Source organism: Protopterus annectens, chromosome 14.part0 (genome assembly GCF_019279795.1).
Source record: "Protopterus annectens isolate FY-2018-M chromosome 14.part0, PAN1.0, whole genome shotgun sequence".
NCBI classification, from domain to species: Eukaryota; Metazoa; Chordata; order Ceratodontiformes; family Protopteridae; genus Protopterus; species Protopterus annectens.
The window spans coordinates 129,018,005-129,035,504 of record NC_056748.1 but is presented as its reverse complement, the minus strand read 5'-3'; the positions used below and the strand labels follow the sequence as shown (position 1 = coordinate 129,035,504).

Below are 17,500 nucleotides of genomic sequence, written 5' to 3'. Positions count from 1 at the left end.
TCTCTGTGAGAATTCTGAGAGTTAAAGTTTTTGAAGTAGCTCATGGACACTGTGCATGAGACAGCCCACATCCCAGATTGTCTCTCTTAACATTTAAACTTATTAAAAACTAGTGACAAACATTCATTTAGCAGTGTAAATGCATCTAAACATGACAGAACCTTCACAATGCATTCTACAGGTTATTACAGACTCTATGTAAGTGAAATCAAGCCCAAAATTATTAATAAGTAACAAAACTCAACATTTTGTCCCAACTCAACTCCTATGCAAATCTTATTATTTACTGTGTCTATATGATCAAAAGCATTTCTATATATTAATAAAGAAAAGAAAAGAGAGTAGAAAGTAAAAGGGTGTAAGGCAGAAATAAAAAAAAAAAGAGAAAGCTATAAGAAGTATATACAATAGAATGTTACTTACTGTTTATATTAATAGAGTTAAAAATAAAACATATTATTTACTATTATTTAGTTCTAATTATTATTGGTTAAAGCATGACAGATTATTTACAAACAAGCATATGCTGTGTAATCAAGAAAGTATAATTAGGAATAGCATTTGAAGAACATATAAACTTTTAAAGGAAAAAAAATGTATCAAATTACTGACCTTATTTTAGATATTTTGACTAGTTATGAAACAAAACATTTCTTTGCACACAGAGAATAACTTTGATTAAATCTTTTCAAAATATTTGTAAATGCAGGAACTATATTTAAAAAGATTAATAATAAAATAAAATGATGAGAGAGAAAAAAAAACAGTACAAATCATTTGTTTTTAGTCTCTTCTTCTTCTCTGAAGTCTTCCATGAAGTTTCAGTTGCCAGTCTCTTTAACGAAGAACTAGCCCATTCCATTTCTTCTATTTTTTCCAAAATCTTATTTTTTTGATAAACAGTAAAGCAGAGTCTAAGTCATCGAAAATTTTAGGACCATCAGGAAGGAAGATTTTAAGCTTGGCAGGAAACAGAAGGTATGTTTTAAACTGTGCTTTTTTAAGCTCCCTTATTAGTGGCAGAAAAACTTTTCTTTTAGCTAATACCATGGAAGAATAGTCATTGTCAAATTGTTTCATTAATCTTAACAGGAGCTTTAGCCCAAGCAGATTTAAGAACCATCTCTTTATCAAAAGATGATAGAAATCTAACTATAACTGATCTAGGATAGTTTTTGATAGAGTTAGTATTAGCTATAGATCTATGTGCTCTTTCGATACCAAAAGAGAATGCTTCTGGTAAATCTAAAGTTTTAGGGAGCCATGTTGTTAAAAAGAAGTAATATTGTTACCTTCAATATTTTCTGGCAGTCCAAAAATCCTAATGTTATAGATCTATTTTCCAGGTCATCCAGCTTTGTTTGTAAATGTGTATTTTGTTTCAGCAGAAACTCAATGTTGATTTCCTCTTCTTGTATTCTATTTTCCATGTCATTCACAGCTTCTTCTATGCCTGTCATCTGGATCTTCTGTTGTTGCAGGTCCATATGTAACAAGTCTATTTGTTTTGTAGTTTTCTATGAAAGTGTCTATTTTAGTATCCATTTTATCCATCTTAGCAGTAAGTTGCTGGACTATAATTATCAGAGACTGAAGTTCTTTCTTGATGCTGGAGTCTTGAGAATTTGTCTTACTGGAACTCATTTCAGATTGATAAACTGACAGGAATATTTCCAAAGTAATTTCTGACAGGAATATTATTAAGATTTAGATATAGTTCAAGAACTATATAAAACAAACATATTTAGAAAGAAAATTACTTCAAGAATTAATTTTTTAAGTAATTAATTCCTGTCAATGTAATGAAATTAGTGGAGCTGAAGAAATCTGCTGCTATCCTGTGTTCATCCGGATTTTCTGAAGTGCAGCATGTCCATTAATTCCAGGTTGGACATGGCTTTATACGTCAGGCACAGATCGCCCCTGAACAGGCAGTATGCCACTGAGTAGAGCTGGAGATTCTTTAACCGGGCAGCATATGGCATCTGTTTGAGACCTTTGATCCTCTTGGTGAGGTACTTTTGGGGTCTTTCCAGTTGCTGCAGGTGTCTGGTAAGGTACATCCCAAAAGGGGCATTGTACTCAATTATGGGCCTGATGAGGGATGAGTAAAGAGGCACGATGACCTCCCCTGATCTAGATGTGAATCCCTTCATGATTAGGTGGGCTATATAAAATGTTTTTCTAACCACTTTGGCCACGTGGTTGTCAAATGAGAGGCTGCTATCAACTTGGGTCCCCAGGTCCCAAATTACTTCTTCTGTACTTAATGGATTACCACCTATGTGGTAATTTTGTTTTTGCCAAACGGGATGACTATACACTTTTTGGCATTTAGCTTGAGGCCATGGCTGTGGCACCAGTTGTCTGTTTCTATGAGGCCCTTTTGGAGGATGCTTGTGTCAGCTGGAGAGTCAATTATGGCGCCCAGTTTACAGTCATCTGTGAACTTGGTCAGCCACAGTCCTTCCATGTTGGTCTGTACCTCCGAGAAATATATACCGAACAAGAGAGGTCCCAGGACTGAGCCTTGTGGGATGCCACTTGTAACTGGTTTGGAGTCTGACATGGCTCCAGCAATTCTAACCATGTGGGTTCTGTCCTTGAGCCAGTTTGCAACCCATCTAGTGACATAGGGGTTTATATTTAAGCTGGTGAGCTTATCTATAATGCCCGAGTGAGGTATTGTATCGAAGGCTTTTGCGAGGTCCAGGTAGGCTGTGTGGACCACCTTCCCCTCATCAATGGCCTTGGTGACTGTTTCAAAGAAATCAACCAGGTTTAAGAGGCATAGTCCGACTGGATATATGTCCATTTTCAGCAGAGGCCTGGGGAGAAAAGCTCCAGTAAGCAGAGTACAAATGCATTAGGAACAATAAAAACATTTAGAGAAGTATAATTTGCAGTTTTCAGTAGTTTTATAAACATAGATAAAACGTAGTAGACAACATCAAAATCATGCGGCTTCAGTTTCAGACAATAATGCACACAGTTATGGGCTAAGTCCCTTCAAGAATTCATGCACTTATTAGAGTATATGACTGAAATGTTTAGGGAGAGTATGGTGGGATAATTGGGTAGTGATTAGTCAGGGTTTAAGCAGGGACATTGCCAATGGTGTTGGAAGTGTAGTTTAAGGCTTTTTTGAACTGGGTTAAGGAGGATTGGTGAGTAAGTTTAGCAGGTAGCATATTCCACGTTTTGCCTACTGAGTTGGTGAATAGAGAGTACCCAGCCACATTTATGCTCTTAGTAGTTTGTAACAGCAGTTTGTCAGCAGAGCATAACAACCTCAGGTTGCTGTATGGTTTGATGATCTTATTTAGTGCTGGTGTTTTTTCGGGTTGATATAGGATTTTGTGGGTTATTATAAGTTGGTTGTATCGGAGAAGACTGGGACACTCCAGCCATCCTAGTTGAGTTAGGTTGATGCAGTGGTGGGTCCTAGAAGTACCACCTGTAGCAAATCTAGCAATATGGCTGTAACAGCTAGCAAGTTTAGTAAGGATAGCTTGGTTCAGGTTAGTGAAGAGGGGGTCGGCATAGAGGAGGGTAGAAAGTAGGTGGGACTGAGCGATCATGGTTCTTGCAAAAGGAGTGAGGAAGGGTTTGATCCTGTATAGGGAGCCCAGTTTTTTGTTGACAGATTTGATGGTTTGATTGACATGAATATCATATTTTAGGGTGTTATCGACTGTGACGCCCAGGAGTTTTGTGTGAGTATCTGGGGATATAATAGTGCCGTTGTTGGAACTTATGGTAAAGAATGATGAGGTGGATTTCCAGGTGGGGGAAAAGATGAGCAGTTTAGTTTTGTTGGGGTTTAATAGAAGCTGATGGTTTGCAAACGATTTTTCTACATCATTGAAAGTATTCTGGATTAGGGTCATAAGCTCAGTTGAGGAGGAGGCAGTACATATTAAAGTAGAGTCATCCACTTATTGGATGCAGGTTGCCTTGGGAGTGATGGTAGGTGTGTCATTGATAAAGACTGAGAACAGTAGTGGTCCTAGTATGGAGCCTTGGGGGACTCCTAGAGTAATGGATAGATGTGTGGATAGGGTATTCTGCCATAAAACTGCTTGTTGTCTATCAGACAGGTAAGACTGGAACCATTTAATAGAGCTACTATTCCATGACAGTTCTTTCAGGGTATGGAGAAGCAGTTGGTGACTGACCATATCAAAGGTCTTAGAGAGATCTAGGAAGATAGCTGAGGTAAGTTTGTTATTCTTTTGGTTGATGTTGATAGAGTTAGAGAAGGATAGGAAGGCTGATGTGGTACTGTGGGGTGTCCTAAAACCATGCTGAGAGTTGTCCAGTAGTTTATTTAGGGTGAGATAGTGCATTAATTGGTTGTGGATGCACTTTTCCATAATTTTGGCCAGTGGTGATAGTATGGCTATTGGTCAGAAGTTTGAGAGGTCTAAAGAATTCCCTCCTTTATGAAGGGGAATGACATGGAAAACCTTCCAGAGAGAGGCAATAGTGGCTTCAGTCAAGGTGCGGTTTATTATGATCGAGACAGGGTATGCAATGGCATCTGCCCCTTTTTGTAAATATTCTGGTGGGAGGAGATCAGCTTGTTAGGGTAGTGGGCTTTAGTTTGTTAATTAGAGATCGGATGGTTGATGTCGATACAGGTTGGATGGTGAAAGGGAGGTAGGTAGTGGTTGTGGAGGAGTTCTGAAAGGAGCTGGTTGGGGGTAGTTGGCTAGCTAGTAATTGGATGATTTTGGTAAAAAAATTGTTAATGATGTTAACAGTTTCCTCTGGAGTTTTAAAGTCACAAGCTGAGGGGGTGGGGTGGAGGTTTGGCCAGGGTGGAGCAGTTTGTTTATGCCTGCCCAGAATTTTTGTGGTTTGTTCTGGTGTTTTTGCTGAAGGTGTTGATAGACTTTTTTTTGTCTAACAATGTGTCTTTCTTGGTATCATTCCTTAATTGTCGGAATTTAATATGGTCATGTTGGTTTTCGGAGGTGCGCTATTTGTCCCATGCTTTATTTCTAGCTATGATTTTGATTTTGGTTACTTTAGAGAGCCAGGGGGTGGTCTTAGTTTTGTCTCTGAGGGTGTGGATAGGAGCGTGGGAGTCTAGACTAGAAAGGAATTTAGAATTAAAATAGGCTACAGCATCATCTAGTGGAAGTTCTTTAAGTCTGGCCCAATTGCATGCTCTGAGTTCATTCTGGAAGTCAGTGGAGTTAAAGTTCTTGTTGTTTCTGATAGATTTATATAGAACTTGGTAGGGGTTATCTACTTTATGCTTAATGATGAAAGTGAGTAGGTGGTCACTTATATCATCTGGGAGGGTACCCATGTAATACAGGTCTGGGTGATTGTTGATAAGAATCCAGGCCAAGATACTGCCTTTGTGGTTGGATTTATTTTTCCTGGTGGGTGAGGATACAAGTTGGGTATAGCTGTGAAGGTTTATATGAGTGGTGGGAGATTCAGAGGAGCAATTGTTCTTTAACATCTCCTAACACCATCGTTTTATGGGGGGTATGTGTTGGAAAGCCATTGGAGGAAGTCTTTTAGGGTATTAGCATTGTTGCCTGGGGGGAAATAAATGCAGACAATGAATATAGATTTAGTTTTGTTTGCTAACTAGAGCTTCTATATTATTGAACAAGGGGGGTTGTTGTGAGACTAGTGCGACATCTATTGTGTTTTTAAACAGAACTGCTACTCCTCCACCTTTCCTGGCATTATGGTCTAGTCTAAGTATGTTGTACCCTGGTGGGATAACCTCGTCATTTTTAGTTCCTGGTTTTAGCCAGGTTTCTGTAAGACATGGCACATCAGGTGAGTAGGGGGCTAGAAGGGCATGAAGATTATGGACCTTGTTGTTAATACTTCTGACGTTTAGGTGACAAGTCAGGAGAGAGTTAGGGGACCTTGCATTTGGCCATATGTTAAAGGTGGTAGTGGGCTGTGAGCTTGTGGGAAGGGTGGATCAAAGGGTGGACAAACAAAGCCTTGATTACAGGAAAGAAACCTGACTAACCCTCTCACTTTTTGGCATACTATCAAAACACTTCTAGACAAAATAAACAATTTTGTTGACAGTCATTTTGACCTGCTATCTCACCAATGCACAGAAAATACATTCCAAATTAATTTGAATCTATCATATAGTAAAGTACAAATTAATCCATTACACTAACACAGGAATGCAATGTCCAGGCTGCAGGTTGCCTGCAATTTAACCTGCAGACAGCCACAATATCAACAGCAAGGAAAAAAATCAACAGGTGTGTGTTTTCCCTCCATCAGTATACGTGAAAAAATAAGTGCACCTTCCTTTCATTGCATAGACAGTCACAAATATAAGCCTTCAGGAAGGGTGTCACTCTGCTATACAGAAACAATCTAAAGCCATCCCATTCCTCCAGTGTTTAAAGGGTGAGGACACCAAAAGCATTAAACTAAAGATATTCTATCCATGATCACCACTGCAGTAGTCTAAGCTATATGGGTCCTACCCCTTTGTACCAGCCAGCTTTATAGAACCTTGGGAGCCCTCCATGCTCTCTAATTTCCAGGAATGCAAAGAGCACTCTATATAAAAGGCAGTTTGAGAGACAATTTCTTCACAGCTTTGTTTCTGCTGAAGTGAGAGCTTCATTCAGTTGTCCCTGTGATCTGTCAGTCGGCTTGTGATCTACAAGAGCTAGGCAGGTAAGTACTTGTTGGGAAAAGCCTTCCTATTTTAAACTAACTTTATGAAGAAAGCTTGTATTTTTATTTCTGTCAAAATGTGGTGCTTTTATTAAGAAACAGGGTGTCATGGACAGTCGAAATATTGAAGAGAGTTGTAATGTGGATGCTTGAATCAACTTTTTGTGAGGAAAAGTTTATTTTTTTGACTAAAAATGTTCCCAGATTTTGAGACTGGGTGATTTTGGGGAAGGATGCTGTGCTTGTGAGGTCTGTCAGCTGTATGCTTACCTCAGAACCTCTTATCATCTTGTGTTGCCTTTACTGACTCATCCAGACCCTCCCCTCTCATTTCTCAGACCTTCTTTTCTGGTTTACCAAGGGAGCAGCAGTCAGTCACCTCCCCCATTGTCAAAGAAGAACAAACTTTGTACTGAGTCTTCAAGAGTTAAACTGGTTCCTTTTTGCCTCAGCCTCTTGTGGATGACTCTGCTATATTTGCTTGTTGCTCCTCTGACCACGTGTCTTGTTCCTCTGGTCCACTTGGTTAGTATTTGGAGCTACCAAAGCCGAGGGGGTAGCCAGGTCCACTGTGGCTGTAAGGATGCCTGTAGTAGACAAGGAAAAGCCACTATTAATGCTGTATAGGGAATGGGCAGGTGGGTCTTCAGTGGGCCCAGACTGTGTCAAGGATGATGGGTCAAGTGTGCCTAAGGGTCAATGTTTTTCAGGGAAACTTCCAATCTCCTATTTATATTTCCATGGACAGGGCAGATTTGCTGGAAATTGCCAAGGAACTGATGGCTACTTTTTTCTCACATTCTGAAGAGTTCCTTCTCATTCTCCCATGAATTATCAGACAGAACAGTCAGTACTGGGGAAGGGTACATTTCAGGAGTTTCTCCTCAGGTTTAGCATTCTGATTCTCAGGACAATATGGCTTCAGATTTCCCTGCTGAAGAAAGTTCTTTCACAGACATTTTATATAATATGAATAAAATATTTCAGTGGGACCAGAATGGAATTTTTGTGGCATTAAAATGTATTATGATTTTTTAGAGCTACAGATGCCAACATTTGCATGTATCCCTGTGTACTGTCTACTTTAAGGAATGTTTTTAATCCCTGCCTCAGGTCTTCTAGACATTCAACCTTCTGTTCTTAAATGGTTTGGACAGGTTTATTTATTTTATTTTATTCATTTTACATTTGATTACCACGAAAGTCTGACTGACTGACTGACTGACATGCCCTTTTTCAGTGCAGGCCCGGGGAGAAAAGCTCACATGTAACAAACAATAACACAGTATAACATTTAAATGATGAGATAAATATACTGGTTGATTATTGTTATACAATCAATATGTAGTTTCTCTATATAACATTTAAACTATAGGACAGGAATTAGATAAATTAGACTGTCACAGTTTATAGTTTGAGGAATTAGCAATCAGGTACAAGTATGTTAGTTAAGAAAAGTGGTTATCATGTAATGATATCATTTTGGCACACAGTTTACATCTATACAACTATGTACACAATTATTAAGGTCAGAGTTTGTTATCTAAGATAACACAACCAATTTAATGTTGTTAGTAAGAGTATAAAAGGGGGTCATTAAATCTTCAAAGAGAGAAGATTTAGTCAGGTGTAGAGCAAGGGCAGATCCACTTGTTATGTAAGTGAGTTTTTAGCATTTTTTAAAGGTATTATAATGTGCCCCAAACTCACAAATATCAGTGTTCTAATCCTGAAGCAGATCCAGCAGTAAATTATGTTTTAAAAACTTCTGCTAAATGGGTTACTTCTAGTAACTCACTCCTTCAGACAAAGATGGAAATGTAATCGATAAGTTGGGGAACAAAATGCCTCTATTACTTTGAGTTTCAGGACTTTGAACTTCCAAGCGCATATTTTTAAAGTTTTTGCTTAAGTCTTTTGAGAATATGCAGAAGTTAATGGCTATATTTCCTTCCTTCTTCAGGGTAAATAATTTATTAAATGCTTCAGTGACAGCTGCATGTCAGGTGACTAAGCAGGCGTTAAAATTTGCCGATGATGCAGTTAACTCTTCATCCGGAGCTGCAGCATCTTGATCTATTTTGAGAAGATCAGCTTGGCTCTGCAATCAAAATCTTCCTGAGGATGTTGTATCTACGGTATTAAATTATCTCTTAGATAAAGAGACTGTTTTGTCCTTCTGCAGCTGTGGTGCTTAAGAAGTCTGATGAAATTGAAAAACTGATTCAAGAAGTGACTCGGATTTTTCAGCCTTCTTTAACAGACCAAATAATAGTTTTCACTCCTCCCTAGCTCTAGTTTAAGCAGCAAGGAGCCAGTAATCAAAGTAAAAAAAAAAAAAAAAAAAACAGCGGAAAGGAGTTTCCAAAAGGAAAGAAAATGAAAGGAAAGGAAAAACCTCCAAAAATCATGGACTGTCCTCTCAGTCAGCATAACGGTCCAGCTGTTCAGATTGCACCTCCTCACCCTGGCAATCTTTCCATATTCCTGAGACTTCATATTTCCTTATGGCACCAGTCAGTTTCAGACAATTAGTTTATGAATATAATCCAAATGGTTATTAAGGGCAATGGTAGTTTATGTCCCTTTTCAGAAAACCCTCTCCTTGCCCCAGGAATCAGATTATTCCTTTTCCTCCCATTCTGTACAATATGTTGACTTAGGGAGTTATAGAACCTGTGCCTATCAGTCTCCTAGGCAAAGATTTTTATTCAAGGATTTTCCTACTTCCCAAATGAGAAGGATCCTGGAGGCCAGTACTGGATCTTTCTTTTCTAAACACGTTTGTCATGATTCTAACATTCAACATGTTATCGCTTCAAAGCCTTGTACCTATGATTCCACATTTTGCTTTCATGGTAAAGCTGGATCTCAAGGACGCCTATTATCACATTCCCATTGCCAATAACTTCAGGAATTCCTTAAGATTTGTTGTTTCTGGCTTGCATTATCAGTTCTCTGTTTTACCCTTTGGACTCCCCACTGCACAAAGGATATTCACAAAATACCCCCAATTATGATGGACGGCAAACTTCAGGGCATTCATATTTTTCCATATTTGGATGATTGTCTTATTTTTGTAGACTCTTTTTCCAACTGTAAAAAGTCCCAAGGAACTGTTCCAGAACTTCTACTCATTTTTGGTTTTAAAATCAGTTTGCAGAAGTGTTCTCTTATCCCATCTCATAGAGTGAATTTTTTGAGGGATGTTTGCTGGACTTGTTCTTAGGAAGAGCCTTACTTCTTCCAAAGTAGAAATGTTTCAACAGTTCTTCCTGAGTTTCTCCATCCTAAATCTAGCATCTGCCAGGGTGTTTCTCAGGATTATAGGGTATGTGGCATCAGTCATTATTATGCTACCTTTTGCGCATTACATATGAGCAAAATACAGTGGGACTTCAGAGAGACTGGTTTCAGCATTTATACCCTTTGACCTTTCGGATTCCAGTTCTGGGGTTTGTAAAGAGGGAAATAGGATGGAGGGTAGACCAGATAGTTTGAAATCCAGGTCTTCCATGCTCCCTTCTGAACCCCCCTGCAGTCAGTCAGTAGAGTCACTTCAGATCTGGCATAAGGAGCAGTTTCAAAAGAGGTAAAGGTGCGTGGGATCCTGTAGAGAGACAGAAGTACATGAATGTCAGGGAGATGTTGGCTGGTATCAATGCTTTGAAGGCTTTGAAGCATCTTTGGTCCTCAAGACTTCTGCAAGTGCACAAAAACCCCCCCACCACAGTGATGTGGTACATAAACAAACAATGGGCTATGAGATCCTACCCTTTTTGCAGATTTTATAATAGCCTGGAGCATAACAATTCAGCTCAGTTTTACTCTTCAAGCTTCATACAACATGTCAGAACAAAAATTAATTGCAGACAAGCTCAGCAGGACCAGAATACACCTCTCCATGAATGGAAAATTCATACTGGGGTCTTCTGAAAATTGCTCTGATTGTGGGGAACACCTCAAGTAGATCTGTTTGCCTCCTTTCAGAACAGACATGTAAAGAAATTCTGCTCCAAGATTCCTTACAATTGGACCTGGAAGACAGATGCTTTTTCATTCCTATGGACAGGAAACTTTCCTGCATGCATTTCCACCCATTTCACTGATTATCAGGATTCTTCTAAAGATCTAGAGGGACTCTCAAAAAATTGTTGCGGTGACTCTATTTTGGCCAAGGCTACAGTGGTTCTCCCTTATTTTCAGTCCAGTTGAGGGCAGTTACCACAAGCTTCCCCACAGACCTCATTATCTGATAAAAACAGGTGGAGGGGAGTTTGGTACACCCCAATCTGTAGACTCTTCAACTAATTTTCTGGATGATATAATTTTGATATTTTCTAGGAAACGTTTTTTTTTTCCCTGAGGATGTGCAGCAAACACTAAAGGAAGCAAGAAGACCTGCTAGCAGAAAATCATATATGTATACATGGAAAATATTTTCTAGTTACTACCGCTCAAAGAACCAGAATCCTTTCCAGGTCTGGTTTCTTCTGGATCTAGATTATTTGTGTGGGTTACTGTCTAGTGGCTTGTCATACTCTTCTGCTTAGGTACACTTGGCTGCCATCTTTGCTTGTCTGCCCTTAGATCCCCATAATAAGTGATACTTTTGTTGTCATAAGCAGGGAGATCCAGTGACACAATCAGTTCAGTCTGGCTCTAAAATTGGTAATAACACATTTACACACACAGCAATACACATCTCATCTTTTTTTTAATTGGAGGAGAAATGCATACTTAAAAAAGAGGGTATCTGTGGGGAACATTGAAAGTTTGAAGCACTGGATTTCAGATGCTTATAAAAAAATGCCTGTATGATTAGTGAAATCATTAATACTTTTTCCCACTAATTGTATATGGGCTGCTGGTGAATCCTACATCAAGAGATAAGGAAGTCGGTTACAGAAGAAAAAACAAGTTTGGTCAAGGAAGCAGGTTACTGAGATGCTGCTGGATAGGTGTACCAGGAATGAGGTGTAATCCAATGATACGAGAACTGGAACACCATGAATAAGTAACTGCTCCAATGATAAGAGAACTGGAACACCATGAATAAATGACTGGCGTTCCCAGGAATGAGGTGTAATCCAATGATAAGAGAACTGCAACACCATGAATAAATGACTGGGGTTCTAGTTCTCAATGTATTATATGTTGGACGAATGATCTGCAACAAATGTCTTTAGAAACCTTTAAAGGAATAAAGGTAGACAAATGGACTTAATAATCATGAAAGAGAAATGGTCTGGGTGTCTTGGACATGGTAAAAAAAGGACAGTAACTGAAATAGCACAATGACATTTCAGTCAAAGCAGTGGAACGTATAAGGTAAAGTGGAACGTATAAGGTAAAGGTTAAATAATGTTATGGATAAAGCTGTGAGAGACTTAGCAGGCAGGCTGGTAGGTCATCCACATCTAAAAATTGCAATAGTACTAACTCTGCTGTCAACATGGAGCTCACGTGTCAAATATTTGTATGCGGCTAACTGTTGAGGCTTTGCCAGAGGCATTAAATTAGTCCTTCACCTAAGTCATCTTGAGGAATCTTTGGGAAAAGGAGAGTTTCAACTACCCCCCTGTTCTTTGTGGTGGAAGTCAGAGGTGCAAGAAGAATAGGAATAGAAAGGAGAGGATACAGAGAACTCAGATGTTCCCCAAAGTGGGGATGAATTTTATTTATTTATTTATTTATTTACAATTTCTTAACTGGGTAGGTACAATGGTCCAAGAACCCTTTTCATGCAGATCCTGGCTATTCAGTAAGAGTAGAAAGAGGCAAATAGTAAATGGAAAAAAAATAAACATCAGAGAATTGCAACATTTATATTCAATTGCATATTGCATAGAGACACAGTAAGGGGGCTCTGTAAAAACTATGTACACATATACAATTCAAGAAAGATTTCCCCGTGGACCAAAGTGATTCTTTTAGGCAGTGTCTGTCAGCAGATTGTAAGGTCCCCAAGATGTGATCTCTACTTGGAAGTGGACTTAATTTGGATATGGGGTAAGACAGGGCTGAATATCAAAGTGCAATCTGCCTTGAGTATGGGAGACTGGGAATCTTCCTTGGCATACTGACTGGCACACATCTGATGAATTAGGATTTGGACGATTAGGATACTGAGTGCAATTGACTTTTAAGCAATTTGGCTGGACTGGCGTAATAAGTACATGCAGTAATTTAATGTCACTCTGCGTGTTGTATTATCTTGTTCCTTTAGGAGTATCTAGCTGGATGTAAATGACATATTAGTCAAGGCAAGCATGAGTTTCTGATGGCTGCATGGACAAAATTGATAAAACACATTGCAGGTGCAGTGGGCAAAAGACAGTCCTGTACATAACCTATCCCAGACAAGGTTATCAGTTTGTGGAATGGAGAGTCTAGCTAATTCTCCACCATTCATGTACAGGAAGAGGCTGGTTTCATCTTCAGTAGATTTCTGTTGCTGGTGAAATACTTTCTACCATCTTTCTATGGAATCCAATCAGTAATATAATGTAACATGTATAAATGCACATCTTCTGAAATAAAAGCTTTTCAATAAAAATTTGGACTCCAAAGTATTGACCTTCATGGTCTCCCAGTCACTTATTTGTACAGCTGTCCACAGAGTTCTGTGATTTTCACTTTTCCTTCCAAATGGAAGCCTGGCAGCTGCTGACATTGTTGAAACCACAAATTGATTCCTGCCTCTCTCGAACCAGTCAGTTGCCTGGATTTTAATGTGAGGAATGTAAGTTATCGATTCATTGGCAGCAGAAACTAAACAATCCTCCAATTCCCACAAAAATGGAAAATTGCTTCAAGAGCCTCTTCTCTTTCTAGCAGTTTTTTTCTGCCTTTTTTAAACATCTTTTTAAATGGGATGTCAAAAAAGTGACATAGGTAACAGATAAGAAAAAACATGATGCTAACATTTCTTTTATTTTCATGCAGCATATATTTTAACAATTTTCATTCACTCCATTATAGAAACTTTTCATTTCCTGTTTTCTCTTAAATTTGTACTCCTCCAACTGAAAATTATTCTGTATATATTGTTCCCACAAATTCTATTTATTTCTATGTAATTTCGATGTAATTTGCTCATTCCCTTTTCTAAAAATCACAGCTCCAGCTCTTTTAACTCCATTACAACATTTGGTATTTCACTTACAGTTGTTTCAAATTTTGATTTCTGTTTTGTAGTAATTGCTTTTTTTTTAACAGCAAATGCCATTAAACTTAGTAAGGCCTTACAATGTCTGGGCAGTTCAGATCCTACACCCCAGCTCAGAAAATCATTTATTTAGTTTGTTTATCAGGATAGTACACTAATCACAATGTGCCATTTGCAGGCCCAGCCTGGAGGAAGAAAAATCACAATAAATAAATAAATAAATAAATAAATAAATAAACAAATAAATAAATAAAACAGAACAAAATCACAAACAGAGTAATAAATGAATTTAGATAATCCTATAGACTGTTTTCACAATATGTGGTTATTTTTCGCAGAGTAGAAAAACAAATGTGAATTAATTTTAGTAACAAATAAGAGAGGACAGCAGAAGGTGAGAACAGAGGGTCAAAGCAGGAGTAATACTTTTGAGGAGGGAGTTAGGTTATATGTCTACTGGAAAAGCACTTGCAGAGAGTTTATTCATAAAGGTGTCTTTTGAGCTGAGCTCTTAATGTGGGAAAAGAAAAATCTTCTTGTAGGTGAGGGAACAGGGATTACCAGAGTCTGGGTGCAAGAATGGAGAAGGAATTGTCAGTACAATGCAGATTGGTTTGGGGTGTCTGGACTGTGGGAGTTAATTGGAAGAGGTTGCAGAGGTTGTAGGGGGTGGTTTTATTATGGAGTTTGGCTGTAAGAGGTGTGAAGGTACCTGGTTTAAGTACTTTGAAAAGAAAAGACCCGAGGGGTGGCTCAACTCTATAGGAGACTGGTAGTCTTTTAGCTTTGGAGCGGATGGTGTTTCTAAGGGGTGGTTGGAAATAAATTGATAGATTTTGTTTTCAATGAACTGTAGAGTGAATGAGTTTTTATTTTTCCCGAGGCTGTGGCTGTGATAGAGAGCCCATACTTAAGCTGAGCAAGGAGGACTCTGCCTATTGCAGCTGTTGCTGGTCTGGAGAGAAAAGGAGATATTTTCCAGGACTGAAATAAAAGAGAAGTAATACTTTCCTGGTATTTTCAATGTAGCTTTTGAACTTAAATGACTGGTCTAGCAATAAACCCAAGGACATGGTTGTTTCTATTAAGGAAGCATTGAGATTTGTAGTGTTGAGATGTTTATGAGTTTTTAAGCTTTTGTGAGGTCCCAAATATCATACTTTTTATTTTAGAGGGGTTTAGGAGTAGCTTATGGCTGTTTAGCCAAGTATTAAAGGACTAGAAGTCAGACTGAATCTGGGTTTGAATTGATAAATGTGAAGGACTGGATCGGAGAATATCCATTTCATCTGCATAAAGAATGATAGGGTGCATTAGGGTGATCAGAGGGTAGTATGTTTAAAACTGAAAACAATAGTGGGGTAAGTATGGATCCCTGGAGCCCTCCTCTAGTAAGGGGTTTTGGAGGTGATAGAAATAAGGCTATTTTGACTCTGAAATACCTGTTTGCTAAGAAATGTTGGAACCAGGTGTCAGTGTTGAGGCTAACCCCAATTTCATGAAGAGAGTGAAAGACCAAGAAGTGGTCAATAGAATCAACAACTTTGGCAAGGTGACTGCAGAGAGCTCCTGAAAGGTTTCCTTTATCCACATTGAGAAGGATTTCCTCTGTACATGACCATAGTGCTGTCATTGTGCCTTGGTCAGTCCAGAATCAATCTTGTCTAGGAGTGAGGAGCTGGTAGTGTTTTTCAAGTATTTTCCCAAGCGTAGGGGAGGTGGAGATAGGGTAGAAATGGAATACCTTTTCTAGTTGAGGCTGTGTAGGGAGGGATTTAACAAGTGCAGTTTTCCTTATGTCTGGTATTATATTTTGAGTTAAGCAGAGGTTATAAATATGGATAAGAGTTGTGATAAGGACATCTTTCCAGAGTGATATAAACCAAGGGAGTAGGTCATCTGCAGTAGAGGCTGCATTCAGGCATATGATTTCTAGTAGGGGGTCAATGTCTTTGTGTGTGGGGCTAAAAGGAAGGGGTCTTTGTGAGTTGGGATGAGAGGAAGAGCTATGGTACTAGTTAGACAGCAAAATTCCTTAAGAAAATCAATGGCTGAGAGTTGGCCTTCAGAGGTTTGGATGGTGATAGGGGTGGAGATGGGTCTGTGGATTTTTGACATGTGAGAAGATTTACTTACATTTCCTTAGTTACTTATATTTCCTTAGTTACAATCATTTGATTCCCCAATGTTTCTTCTTTTCTGAGGTTTCATTCATTAACAAGTTGAGACTTGTAGAAATGTATAATTGCCAAACACAGAAACTTTTAACAGTAAATCTGGTAATCAGTAATTAGATTTTCAGGGACACACCATCTCTTGACCTTGCAGTTATCGATATATGTACTGTCCATTTTTAAGCTTGTTTTTCAATCAGGAAAGAGAGCAGAACATGAACAGGAGGGTAAGGATGTTCAGATGATCAGATTTACTTACACAGCAGTCTCTTTTGACAGCTATCTGAAGACCCACAGCCCTTGCCTTATTGATAAAGATGCAGCTGATATCTATGGCCACTCCTTCTTTGTGTCCTATTGAGAATGACGTCAGACATCCTGACTTCACACTTAGTAGGAGTTTGATCCATGGCAGTACGCACAACTTCTGATACAACGTATGAATGCAATGAGCTGCTACAGCTCCTACAGGTTTTAATTCGTAGTGTCCATTTGTCAACCATATTTATCCCATGATGCCTTCTTTTTTTATTTCCTATGGTCACTAGCCCACTACAATTTATACAATCATAGTAAATTGCATATCTAATGTGTTTAAAGTAATGCTAAATTAAGACAATAGATGTATTGTAAAATAAATATTAAAATAATCTTACATAGCTTTTCACAAGTGTTATGCGCTGAAGACTTACATTGCTACAAAATGGTATTTGTCAACAGATAAAGCACAAGTGTGTCTTAAATTAGCACGTTATAATACATAATTAATATGCATGTTGTTTCAAAATCTGTACAAAAATGCCCTTAAGCAATAAGGTATTCTGAATCCATTAAATCATACTGATGAAATCTGAAAATGTGCATCTTGACCTGATTTATAGCTTTGGAGGACGGTTTTGTGAATTGTATTTTTATCCTGCATTCAGTATGATAATATAAAGCAAAGATCTGTATTCAGTACTGCCAATAAAAGAACTGCTGTAATAGATTATTGTTTGCATCTGCTGACAACATACTAAACTTTGTAATGATCCAAGAACATGTAGCACAGATTATTGCTAAAATAACTCAACATTCTGATTACATAAAACTGGTGTAAAACATTTAACTTTCCAGTTAGTGCAGATACTGTATTAAAATGCTGATTTCTGGATGCATAAATGTAAATCTCCTGGCTCATATCCCTGCTTAGGAAACAATACAACAGGCCAGTTACAACAAGATGCATTTTTTTGTCTTTATATGTAATTGCAATTTCTAAAAAGGGGGTACTGCAAGCAAACAGGATTTCCCACAAGAATCCTTTTCATCTTTGGCACATTTCCTAATTTAAAAAAAACACTTTTTGCATTTATGAATGGTACCTCCAGAATCCACGTACTTAGGCAATGTCTCTTCTGATAAAAACATTTTTCACAAAGGTATTAAGGACGTCAGCAGTATACACCTATTTATTTTTGTGAAGTAGAGA

At 38.3% G+C, this 17,500-nt stretch overlaps 1 protein-coding gene across 1 annotated transcript in view; it reads left to right on the top strand.

Annotated features, from left to right (window-relative positions):
- LOC122788632 (guanylate cyclase 2G-like) overlaps positions 1 to 17,500 on the top strand; it is a 699,012-nt gene that overhangs the window by 605,458 nt on the left and 76,054 nt on the right.